Source organism: Lygodium microphyllum, chromosome 9 (genome assembly GCF_053477565.2).
Source record: "Lygodium microphyllum isolate KBCC chromosome 9, Lygodium_microphyllum_v1.1.10, whole genome shotgun sequence".
Lineage (NCBI taxonomy): Eukaryota > Viridiplantae > Streptophyta > Polypodiopsida > Schizaeales > Lygodiaceae > Lygodium > Lygodium microphyllum.
In genome coordinates, this window is record NC_141143.1 from 100,628,945 (window position 1) to 100,642,090 (window position 13,146).

The 13,146-nt window shown below is 37.0% G+C and overlaps 1 long non-coding RNA gene across 1 annotated transcript; it reads right to left on the minus strand.

The window, feature by feature from the left end:
- Positions 1-8,434: 8,434 nt before the first annotated feature.
- LOC148031353 (uncharacterized) lies at positions 8,435-10,556 on the minus strand. Its single transcript, XR_015691993.1, has 2 exons — positions 10,210-10,556; positions 8,435-9,759 (listed from the first exon to the last, which is right to left on the minus strand). It is a non-coding gene; the product is annotated as an uncharacterized LOC148031353 (long non-coding RNA).
- Between the last annotated feature and the right edge of the window lie 2,590 nt (positions 10,557-13,146).

The following is a 13,146-nucleotide window of genomic DNA, read 5'->3' on the forward strand; positions in this document are numbered from 1 at the left end:
GCCAACCAAACTACCTTCATAGTCTATAAAAGGAAGACCCCTCCAAAGCCATTGTCAATCTATCTTTCACACCTAGTTAGAGTTTTTCTAGCTATCCTTAAGCTCTTCGCCTATTATTTGTCTGGATCGCCTTCTAAGCTTCATAGAGGAAGCGCATGGATAGATAGAGCCATCTTTGTATAAGTTCATTTGAGATTAAAGAAATTTCTATTCTTCTCATATTTTTTGTTGTTTGCTACTCATTGCTTAGATTCTATTCGCTACGTCATGTAATTTCTACAGAAGAAGCATCCCTATGAATACAACAAAGATCAACCATTGAAGAAGCACAAATAGCAAAAACTGTGAAAACAAGGTTGATATAGTAAAATAGCTATAACTTCTTGTAGATAGCTCCGAATGGGGCAAATGAGGTATTCTAGCAAAGTAAACCTTGGTAATTATCCCCTTGAAGCAATAAAATCCAATTTTGATCAATCTAAGGCAATTTAATATGTTGTAAAAATTTAACTCAACAATTTGTTCACTACATTGGTTCACGACGAATAGCTTCACTATTTTGAGGAACTCAATATGACTTGTAGAGATGGCTCAATGCACCAAAATGATAGCATAGAGTCCTACCAGATTAGGGAAATCCATTAAAGAAGTCATTGCCTACATGATAGTCATCCATAAAGTCATATATCATGTCAATTCCATCCTTGTCATAAGGAAATGCAACCTCTCCATTAAATTCCACTAATGTGCTGCAAGAATTTAACACATCAACCTCTTCACTACATTGGTTCACTAATAGCTTCATTATTTTGAGGAACTCAATATGACTTGTAGAGATGGTTGGGTGCATCAAAATTATAGCATAAAATCCTCTCATATCAAAGGGAAATCCATTAACGAAGCCACCTTCTATATGATACTCATCCATAAAATCACATATAATGTCAACTCCTTCCGGATCATAAGGAAATTCAATCTCTTCATTAAATTCCACATAGTCTTCCTCATTGAAATCATGGTATCCATCACGGTTTTCAAGAAGCTCATCATGAATACCCTAATCAAATGGATACAAAAGATTGTCTCCATGATCACTTGAATCAAATGGGTACATGGTATACTCTACCATAGACTGATAAAGATCTTCTTGTCCCATATCTTCTTGTCCGACATAGAATCTCTCATCATGATTTCTTGTAAAGTCTCCTTTATGTTCTTCATTGCCCTCCTCATGGTCTTCAAAATCTTCTCTGACTAAAAGTATTTCAGAAACTATCGCATCTTCCACCTCTTCATCTTTGTCCTTTTTCTCCTCTTCATCTTCCTCTACTTGTTGATCCCCATGAAGATTATCTTCAACATAATCTCTTATATCCTCTTCATTCTCTTTATTCTCTTCTTCATTATACAATTCTTTAGCAAATCAAGTATTTATCCTTGCATTACTTGGCCCCACATAAGCATGTTGCACAAGTTTATCTATATGTTTCCTATCATCATTAGCATAATAATGACTATGTTTTTCATAAGAATTTGCATAATCATCATATACATGCTGAATATAAGGCTACCCATCATAACCATCATCATAACCATGATGCATATATAAAATGATTACCCTAAAGAAACCTAATAATAAGCATTATATTCATGTGGATGGTAAATTAAATCATAATGATGTTGATGATTAGATTGATGGCCTTTCCCATGACTTAGAGGAATACACTATGTTTGACTAAGAAATTCATCTACAAATTTTACTTGTGCTTGGGCATATCTAGATCTCTTGTCCTTTGCCATAAGTGCTAATGTGCGATCCACTTGAATTGCTAACAATATTTCAGTGATATCTCTTGATGTGTATATCCAAGTGAAGATATTTCTAATTCAAAATGGAGAGATGATGTCCTCTATAGGCTAGTAACTTCAAATTTTCATCAGCCACTCTGCACAGTTCTAGAATCAATTTTCCAAATCTGTCTAGAATCAGAGAACACCCTGTTTTAACATTGTTTAACACATGTAACAACTTGTAACTCCTGTATAGCTACTATAAACACTTAGGTAATGGTGTGGAAACTTGTAGGCTCTATTGGGGCACCTCTATGGACTACTAGGAACCTATAGGGATCAAAAGAAGGCTGAAAATACCATGCAGTAATCTCTACAACTCTTGTAAACACATCTAAGCACCTATGGGTACCTGTAGCCTTGTTGAAACTTGTGTACCACTTCAAACTCCTCTTTCAAATAGGTGTTCATTGAGCTACCTAAACCTACAATATTTTCTTGGGCTTTGGATTACCAAGGATGGGCAAATTACCTCTCAAGGCAGTATCACGCAGTCCTTCAAGATCTTCAACAATGAGGGTCATCTCTCTATTGTCTTGCTATCTTGCCTAACATCCACTTTTCCATGTGGATATTGAACATGGAAAATCCAATGCTATGCTAATCAAATGGTTACGAAATGCATAGACTGAAAATAACCATTCACTCTTCCATGAGATGTGTCAAGGATAAAATTGAAGAGATTAAATGCTTGGAAATAAGAGGTATTCACTAGGATAAGAGTGACTCATTTATTTATATTTTAACTCTTTTACACTTGATTATATCTCTTCAATGTTTAAGCCAACCAACCAATGAAGATTAGGGGTAAAAAATGGCTCAATTATAGGAAAATTTTAGTCAAAGTACCACTGAAATGAACCTTAGAAAAGCCATTTTAGTGGGCTCATTTAGATGAATTAAGCATTCTAACAAAAGAATTGTCTCACATAAATTGAAGAAGTGAATTCTTGAACCTCCAATAAAGTGGAATAAGGATTAGAAACTGGCTAAGATGGAGGGATCAAGAATCAATGAGTGATTGATGACTTGATGCCTTAGTTTCAGTTGTATCCTACACAATGGATGATTAATGACTGATGAAGATTCCTTCTCCCATGGTCCTCAAGACTTCTTAATACTTGGAAGAAATAAATTGAACCTCTAGAAGTGAAATCCCCAAATCAGGATACTAATTAAGGCTTTAATCTTCCAATGATGCTCTTGAGTTGGTCAATGCTTGTATATGCTTGTTGTAGGGGACTCCCTTAACAAGATTTTAAAGCTTTACTTTAGGCTTTATCAAGATTGCAAGTGAAACTTGAAATGCCCTACATCTACCATTTCTTGAAGAGAAGAAAGAGCTCAAAATGACTGAAAGATATTCCAATCTTGAGACCAATGGTTGCCTCTTGATAGTAGATCACTTTCAAAAGCTTTAGAATGATGGATCCCCTTCAGAAATGGGAGATCTATTGTTGTCTTGTTTGTAAGAGTTGAAGCTTAAAGAAAATTGGTCCATAATGAGGGGGAAAATGCTTCTATGAAGCTCCAATGATGTGATCATTGATATAAGAAGGCAATGGAAGAATCATTGTTGAAGAAGAGACTTGTATACTCCCAAACTTTGCTATCCAAACTCGGTAGGTTGAATAGCCTGCTTGTTAGGGTTTGAAGAGATGAAAGAAATGGCTCAAGGATTGTGTATATGCCTTCAAGGCTTTCAAGATAAGCTTCTAAGGCTCAATGGCAATGGATAGAGTCAACTAGATCTCAAATCATGATCTGATTTGAAGATTCATACTACTATTGATGGCCTAAATCTTGTTGAGAAATAGACAAATGATGTATGCTCCAGGAAGAGATGTCATGTATCCCATATGCACAGTGAGGAAAGTGGAACAACCCAACTTCTATAAAGCATTGTACTTGACCATCACTTTCACAATGATGAATGCAATATCATAATGCTTTCCTCTTTCAGTTTAATTGTCATTGTCATTGTCAATCCAATACACAAGATTGTCTTTATGAGTCCAAGCTTCCATCTTGGAACCTAATTCACTTGTGTAACAATTGTCTACTCATTGTCCATGTCAACATGAATTTAGTCTTCATCTTCCAACCTCCATAGCTCCTACCATGCTCTAGATCTAACATTTTTACAAATCTAGTGCAAAATATGGGTTGAAGAACTATTGGCATACATGACAAAGATCCACTTCAAGATGGTTGTCTCCATGTTCTTTGTGATGAGTAGAAGCAAGATCAAGAGTTTGGTAAAGACATTGAGGCTAGGATTGAGAGATATTTGAAATATCTACCGTGAAAGCTTGCAAATGAGCTTGAAAGAGTAAAGGGCCTACTTCAAAAAATTAGTGGAAAATATTGCCTTAACTCAGTCCACTGGACCCTTGGTTGTCCACAACTCTTCAAAATAGCTTTAAAAATTTGTCACAACCTACTAAATGGAAAGAAAGATCTCCACCATTTTGCTCTAAATATTGGCCATTCCATCAAGATTAACCACGATTTGTTGTAGAAGAGCCTATGTAGTCACATTTTTTGTGTAACCAAACCTTGTGACCAAATGTCTAATTGTAGTTCTTTGTCTTAATGTCTATAACTAGATAATGACATGAAAATGACTCCATTGCAAGGCCAAAATCAAGCTCTGATACAAATGAAATCAAGGGACCTCTAACCAAAATATATCAACTAACCTTTGCAAGAAAATTGAGTACAAGAAATAACCATAGCTATGGGAAATCAAAGGTGAACATGAAATTGTAGTAAGTGCTCAGTAAGAAATACATCCCTTACAATGGTGTAGCATGTTACTCACTACATGCTGTGGAGGAGCATGAAACATGCCTAATGCCATGGTAGGACGATGAAAGCTCAAAGCTCCAACAATGAAGATGACAAGGATTATACTTTCAATTGAAAAAAAGATTAACCATGGTTTGTTGTAGAAGAACATTCTTGGTCAAAGTTATGGTGTAACCAAACCCTACGACCAAGTCTCTAACTATAGTTCTCTATCTAAATATCTTCAAAACTAGATAATGACATGAAAATGGCTCCATAGTAGGACCAAACTCAAGCTTTGATACCATGAAATGAAGGGACCTCTAACCAAAATATATTAACTAAACCCTTGCAAGAAAATCAAGTACGAGAAATAACAATAGCCATGGAAAATCAAAGGGTGCACGTGAAATTATAGTAAAAAGTACTCAACAAAGAAATACACCTCTTACAATGGTGGAGCATGAAACATACATCATGCCATGGTAGGAGGATGAAACCTCAAACAAGCTAGGATTTAAGGTGATCTGCATTAGGTGTAGTCTTTCCTTAATTGGGATGTCTTTTGGGGCTAAGGATATTAGACTCTCAAAAGATTCAATGATGCTAAACAAAATTGAGAAGAAGTTCACAAAGTTAAGATCCATGTGACTTAGTTTTGGTGGCAAGTTGGCTATGATGGATAAGACCTTATCTATTGCATTAACGTTTGTTTTTGTAGCCATCCCTTCGTCTAAAACACAGTGGGATAAGGTTGACATATGATCGAGGATCTCCTATGGAGCTACAATTCAACCAGGAAATGGCACTCTATCTTGCAAAAGTGGTCACTACATGAAGAAGAGAAGGAGGAGGAGAAGAAGGATTTTAAAAGCTAAGTGTCAAGGACCATGGACTAGTTTTGGACTATTGATGTGCATGGGGATTTGATTTCATGGGCAATAATTACTAGGCACGCCAATCTTATGGGCACTAATCACTACAACAAGAAGACGAGGGAGGATCGGGATTTATACAGCTAAGTGCTAAAGCCACAAACTAGTTTTCAAAAATACTAAAGTGCATGGGGGATTTAATTCCATGGGAAATCATTACTAGGTATACCATTAGTAATGCCCCACTCCTATATGTAGTCATTAGGTCAACCTCTCTTGGGAGGATAAGACCATGGCCATAGGTTGCAAGACTAGAGTAGCCATCTCTAGTACTCTATAGGCCGTGGTGGACCAATGAAGAGAGGTGACTAAAACCCTACACTAGAGAAGATAAGTGAGTTAAAGAGGAGATGTAGCCCTAATGCAAAACATTTGGGCCTTCTCTAAGGCCTATACAGGGTCGTTTTCCCCCACATCTGTTAAACCAAAGTAATCTAAAAGATTACAAATAGCTAGATGGATGGACTTGTGGATAAAGACAATCAAAAGATTATGGAGCTAGATGAAATAGAACCAAATTTGGAGAAGGAAAGAAAGAGAGAGTGTGGACAAGTGAGATCCTATACGAAAAGAAGGAAAAATCGCTCCCATCATCATCAATAGACCATGATGGCTTTCAGAAATGCATGGTCACTACAAAGGTCTACATGCCTATAAAATGGGGAAAAGGGGTTGATTTCCAAGTTGGTCCTAATGGATTATTTTGCAAGGTCAAGTAAGGCTAGAAGATGGCACCCTTAAGCTTCAATGCACACGTAGAGGATGAGAGTAGTCAAAACTTAGTCAACCACACCAAGCCAACAATTAAATCTGTTATACTATGAAGCTAGTCTTGAAGAAACTCCCCACAAATGACAAAATCGCCAAGTTTAAGAGAATAAATGGATACTAGCATGTGTGCATGATAGAAAAGGAGATGGTATTTTTGGCATTGTAGGGATGCCATGGTACTTTAGAACAAGATGAAGAAATGGTTTCAGTAGTTGTGCCTTAATTCATTAGTCAAAATGAGGATTGTCTTATTTGGAAACAAGGGTGCTTTAGGTGAGGAGAGCCTAAAGTTATGAAATGTACCTAGACTAGTGATTTCTAACAATTCTAGGCTAACAAAAAAAGAAAGTTCTCATGAGAAGGAAAGTAAAGTGTCCTTGGATGCAAGAATTTGAACTTTTGAAGCTCTAGCCATCTTCAAAGCTCTTAGGAAGAATAAGCAAGTTTTTAAAAGTGGCCTTCAAACACTTGTCCAAGAGCTAAGAAGGGTTTTTGGCTATTGCTTGCCCATTCCCTTTTGATGTAAATATTCCTTCAATATATTTATTACCAATTATGCAAAACATTCTCTCTCCCAAAAATCTATGTCAAGTCACTCGAGAGCTTCCTTTCCAATATAAGGTTTCTCTTCTTCATGGGTAATTCAAAAGATTGTTCTCGTTCCTTTGCTTGCATATCCATCATACTAACGAGATATAATTTCCTAGGCTATAGGGCTCTAATTTTGTATCACTCTAGTGCAACAATTATATGTATCCAAAGGTCCATAATGCAACTAAGGCCCGGGACATTCAACAATTTATACAAAATGTATATATGATTGAGTACTCACAACTTTTGCAACATCATAGTCCTCCATCCAATATCTAGGCATTAAAGCTCATAGGAATGCATGAGTGAATAGACTCATTGGCCCCATCCATTTTTGGTCTAACACAAATTTTGTCTTATCCTATATTCCTCTCTTGCACTTGTTATATTCCACAATGTTGTGCTTTCTTTTACATTGATATAGTAAAACTTCCACTACGACTCATCACAATGTCAAGAACTTATAAACCATAAGTAAATATGTAAATACATAAACCAACAATGTGAGATAAGATTGTCTAACCTTAAGCAAGCATATTGACATATACACTTTTACATGCATGTATATGTGGAAAACTCTTACATACACATGCACACCCTTTACCTTGTAATATTTTGTAATAATACGTGGAAAACTTGAAATTGGGTAAAAATCACCACAAAGCCTAAATATAAAAAAGGTCATTACAAAGCTCTACCCATTTCTAAGTCCAAGAGCAAAACGAAAAAACTTAAAACTTGTTTTTTTCCAAAGAGTGAGCAAGTCAAAGATTTCTTGTTGGAAACTTGATATGTGATAGTAGCTATGTGGCTATGAGCATCAAGTAGTCATGAAAAATAAAATAACAATTGGAATTTGAATGGTGATATGATAGAGCAATGGACACATACGTGTGCGCATATGCACACATAGGCACGCACGTGCACATACACATGCACATATAAGCACATGCATATGCACGGCAATATGAATGTTTCTATTACAAAAGTGGGCTAATGAGTTGTCATGCGTTATCAATAATGAATTATATGTTTACTTGTAAATAACCATTTTCTTTATTTCTGTCCCACATTTGTCAAGCAAGTTAAATTTTGAGCAAGTCTTTTAATTCTCGTATAGGCGTACATCTTTATTGTTATGCTTGAACAAATGGAGTCTCACCAAAAACTAAGGTGGAGTGTAGTGAATGGAAAATTGTAATAGGTGAATGGAAATTTTCTAAAGAGAACCCTCAAAATTGAGGCTAGTAACCTCCAATTCCACTCTCTTGTAAGGATGTCAAGCTACTAAGCTCTTTTTAGCTTGCCCACTTTTTTTGTAAGGTTGTAAATATTACATATTAGTGCAACTTGACTTCACATTTTTAAAAAAAATTAAATTGAGCCATAAAAGATATGGTTACGTGTAAAAAAGCCTCCACAGAAAACATATTTCAACTCCCAAATTTTTTTGGTCTACAATAATAAACATGACATGTAATTATATCATCATGTGCATTGATGATGAATTTTTATTTCCATATTGTGCATGTGTTTGTTTTATGAAAGCATATTCTTGGATCACGATAGCCTTTTCTTGGATGCAAGTTTCACATGGTAGTATCCATAGTGGTCCCAACTCCCATCTTTGGTACACCGACACAAGTGTTGCTAGGAAGCCACATAGGGCAATGTGGCCCATCAAAAGTGAAATGTACTATACCAAAAAGTCTCCTTAGGAAGCCATCCGGTTGTAGGCTGTAGCCCAAGTAGTTTGAGTGTGTGGGTAGGTAGAACACTCTAAGAATTCAAACCTCAGGCACAACCTCAAGGCATCTTGCATCTTTCAAATTTCAAACCTTTTCCCGTAAAAAAAAAGAAAACACAGTCTCCTCTATGAAACCTTGTATAGCAAACTTGTTGAATAATGACATAGGTTTCTAGATGTCACTAATAATCTACATGACATCTTTCATCAGGTGGACATTATACTTTTGCTAGCATTACAAAGCCTTACGAATCCAATTCGATTGCCCGTTGTTGAAAACCATAGAAATTCAAACAAAAATACATATTAAAATTCCATGTGATTGAATCATCTAATTGTGATGAGTTATTTAAATAAATGTCAAATTGCATGCCACAACTTGGTGCACTCAAATTTCTTCTCACTCCAAGGATTGCATGGAATTGCTTGAGGGGTTCATTAATCCAAGCCTTGAAGGTTTCAACTATGTTAATCTTGCCGACTCATAGATTAATCTTAAGTCTCTTAAGCAAGGCTTAAATTTGATAGCTATCATACCTTATATTGGCTATTTTCCTTTTCAAAACAAGAAAAATATTAGTATGTGTCAAACTACATGACTTGACAAATAGATTGTTATTTGCCATTGCTGTTATGCATAACATATCTAACTTTTTCTGTAGTTTGAGGCTCAAACCACATAAATTTGAGCTCAAAGGGATTAAGTGGGGAAAAACACGGGAAACCCCTCTTAATGAAAGTTTCCATTGACATCAATGAAGCTTGAACATGATCAAGTAAGCCCAGCTACTTTACCTCTTCACATATCAGGCTAGACAATCTAGCAAGATGATCTAAGCAGTTCTGTCAAGAGGTGTGCCAGTAAAAATGGCAATAACTGGTGCAGTTCCAGATGCTGAATATGTACGACTGGCTATTGGTGGTTAATTGAGTGCATTACGGAGTGTAATCAGATTAAGCATATAGATCGATAGGAGTCCTGCAGCCACAAACACAGGTATAGCCACAAACACAGCTGATGTATATACAGAGCATGAAAGCCATAGATCGATAGGGATCCTTCCATCAGCGGTCCTGCAGCCACAAACACAGGCAAAACACATTACCTTCTCATCAGAATCACAGATTAAGCACCCTTCTCCCCCACAACTCAGCCACGAGCACTTGCATTACAAATTGTCCTCTCAGAATCAGACATCAAGCGCACTCTCCATCACATGCATCCAAAAATCCCCCCCCCCCCCCCCAACCTAAAATGCAAGACACGGCTCAATCAAGGGACTCGGGAGGCAAGCTGTTGATGGACTGGAAAGGCATGAAAATGGTCAAGAATGAGCTGAATTTGCAGGCCCCATTGCTGAATTTGCCCGCACCTTTTGCTGCCATTTTACCTGGAAGTGCAGGTGAAGGGACTCGGGAGGCAAGGGTTCGATAGATTGGGAAGCAAGCTGTTGATGGACTGGAAAGGCATGAAAATGGTCAAGAATGAGCTGAATTTGCCGGCAGCTTTTGCTGCCATTTTACCTGGAAGTGCAGGTGAAGAAGCAGTTGGAGGAGGGGAGCTTGATCCGCTGCAAGGGTGTCGAGTAGCGTTTGCATGTCCATGGCTGTGGCGAGCTTGGCATTTCGACGGCGAAGGATGGAATCGACGAAGGAAGAGAGGAGGCGGCGGGTGCGAGAGCAGAGAGAGGCGAGCATCCGCAGCAGAGAGAGAAAAATGGCTCGCTTCACGCGGCCTCTGCGACCGATGGGAATGGAGGTAGTCGAGGGTTTGGCATGGCAACAGAAGGGCTTTCGCTCTTGCAGCATCGCCATGGCAGGAGGAAGAGGGCGCCTGAGTGACAGTGAGAGCGAGAGAGCTGGGGGGGGGGTGTCGGGACCAAGGAGAGATAAAGGCGGGGGGGTTCGGTAGTTAAATAGGGGCCCGGCCGGTTGCGTGAACTTAGTGCAAGGTATCAAGGGGACCTTGAGAGTGGCCAGGTCTTTGCAAGGTATCAAGGGGACCTTGAGAGACTAGAGTGGTCAGTGGTCACGTCTCCTCTTGAGCTTCTAGAGAGAATTGTGCGTGTGCGTGCACGTGCGTATGTGCATGTACTTTGTAAATGTACGTATCTTTTTTGGCTACCAATCAATATTCCTTACCCATTTTTAGGTTTGATAGAATTTGTTTGTTTTACATTTGATTATGACATCCGTAGTAACAAATAGTTCATTTTTTACTTGTAAATAGTTCTCTCACTTTCTCTCTCTCTCTCTCTCATATTTACAATACAAAATAATTTCTACAAGCAATTTCGATCTAGATTTATATTATATTGATCTTTGGCAAGTGTATTATTGTTTGACAAATTGATTGATAATGATAGTAAAAGATTATCATAAATTTAATCATAGCTAACCAAAGTGAGATATGTTTGTATTTTCTCAACAAAATAAAATATATTTACTCTAATAATTAGCAAAGTCTTTGCTTTGCTGTCACACTATGGGCGACGTTGGAAAAGTTCTTCTCTTTTCAAATATGAGATGTAAGTTTTCTTATGGGTAAGCGTAGGTTGATGTATAAACATATCTTCATTTGCATCCATTCCAAATACTCGCTAAACATTTTTCTTTATACATGGCTCTAGCAACCTTATTAAACATTAGTTGAAAAATAAACACTCGTTATTAAAGCTTGCACATTTTTGGATTATTTATTATGGTGGTAAGAAGGGATATTGATTGGTAAAAACAAGTATAAATTTGATGCACGGTCAATATGCTTAATGAGAAGGAGAGAGAGAGAGAGAGAGAGAAAGAGAGAGAGCATCATCTTGGTCTCTCATTGTGCATGTCTTTGCTAAGTTGATATCATCTTGTTGAAATATTAATATTCATAGGATATAAAATATAGTTATACTTATTTGAACTAATCATATGTGTGTATATGTGTGTGTTAAGACTTCTAATATACACACATACATATGTATATATATTAATGAGAGAGATAGAAAAAGTTCTTAATGAGACACACACATACAAGCATGCATTCATGCACACACATATACACATAGAGAGAACAATCAAGGTAAGTTTGTCTAATGTATATTAGAGAACTAAAGACATAGCTTTAAAGATTATTGCTCATATAAACTCTAATCCACCTTAACTCAGTAATTCATTAATGGTTTGTCTAGTCTTTAAGATAAAAAATATATTTTAGATACTTTGAATGTAAGAAAATTCAATGGAAGGGTTTGTTGAAGATGTAGATGGCAAGAAGGAAGATGATGAAGACGGGTTTGTTGAAGAAATGCAGTTTAAAACAAAAGAGTGGAAAAATATAAATAACAAGGCTCTAGGCAGCATTGCTTGGGGACTATCTGATGATGTATCACACCATATCTCCAACATCAAAGATGCAAAAAAGATATGGGATGAGCTTGACAAGATCTTTGGAACTCGCGCTAAAAACTCAAAAGTAAAATTACTCATGTAGTTCTATAAGCTAGATGTAAATGATATTTCTTTTATGACCATGCACATTAACAAGTTTAAGAGCCTAAAAACTCAACTTGCATTTTTAAAGAAGAACATAGATGAGAATGAAGTCATAGTGATGCTACTAGCAAGTTTAAATCAAGAACCATATGAGAATCTTGCGTCTACCCTAAGTAATGTTCCTAATCTCTCACTCAAAGACATTGAGCATTCTCTACTTGATGGAGAAAGTAAACTTAAAAAACAAGGATGCAAAAGAAACCATCTCAAAGGGAAACCTCTTGTATACCAAGGGAACTTATGAAGCAAAATGACGTGGATGAGGATTCAACACCAACAACAAGGATCGGGTCATATGTCATTATTGTGGTAAGACTGGGCACATGGCCTGGGGGCACATGGCTGGCACATGGCTAGTGAATGTTTCCATAGGAAAAGAGCACAACAGGTGCAAAATGATAACCATCAAAATCAGTCCATGAATGAAGAAGATAAAGAAGATGCTTCCACTACTATTGACAACTCTGATAGGTTGTTTTAAAGAAATTATCTTTCCCATAGTGGATGTTATGTTTTCTCATAGTGGATTTTTTTTTTTCCTTAGTGGATGTTGTCCCTCGGGCCTTTGTGATACATATATTGCCTCTTCTTGCTTTGTTCTTGTGTTTTCTTCTTTTCTTTTGTTTGTTTTTATTTGTAATGAGATAAATTGAGAGAGAGAGAGAGAGAGAGAGAGAGAGAGAGAGAGAGAGAGAGAGAGAGAGAGAGAGAGAGAGAGAGAGAGAGAGAGAGGGGGGAGAAGAAGGAAGAGGAAGAGAGAATAAGAGAGAGAAAAAGAGGAAAGGTAACAAAGAAATAGAGGAAAGGTAACAAAGAAATAGAGGAAGAGAGAGAAAGGATAAGAGAGAGGAGAATGAGAGAGAAACAATGGGGGTGAGAGAAATAAAGAGAGAGGCAAGAAAGAAAAAGAAAGAGAGG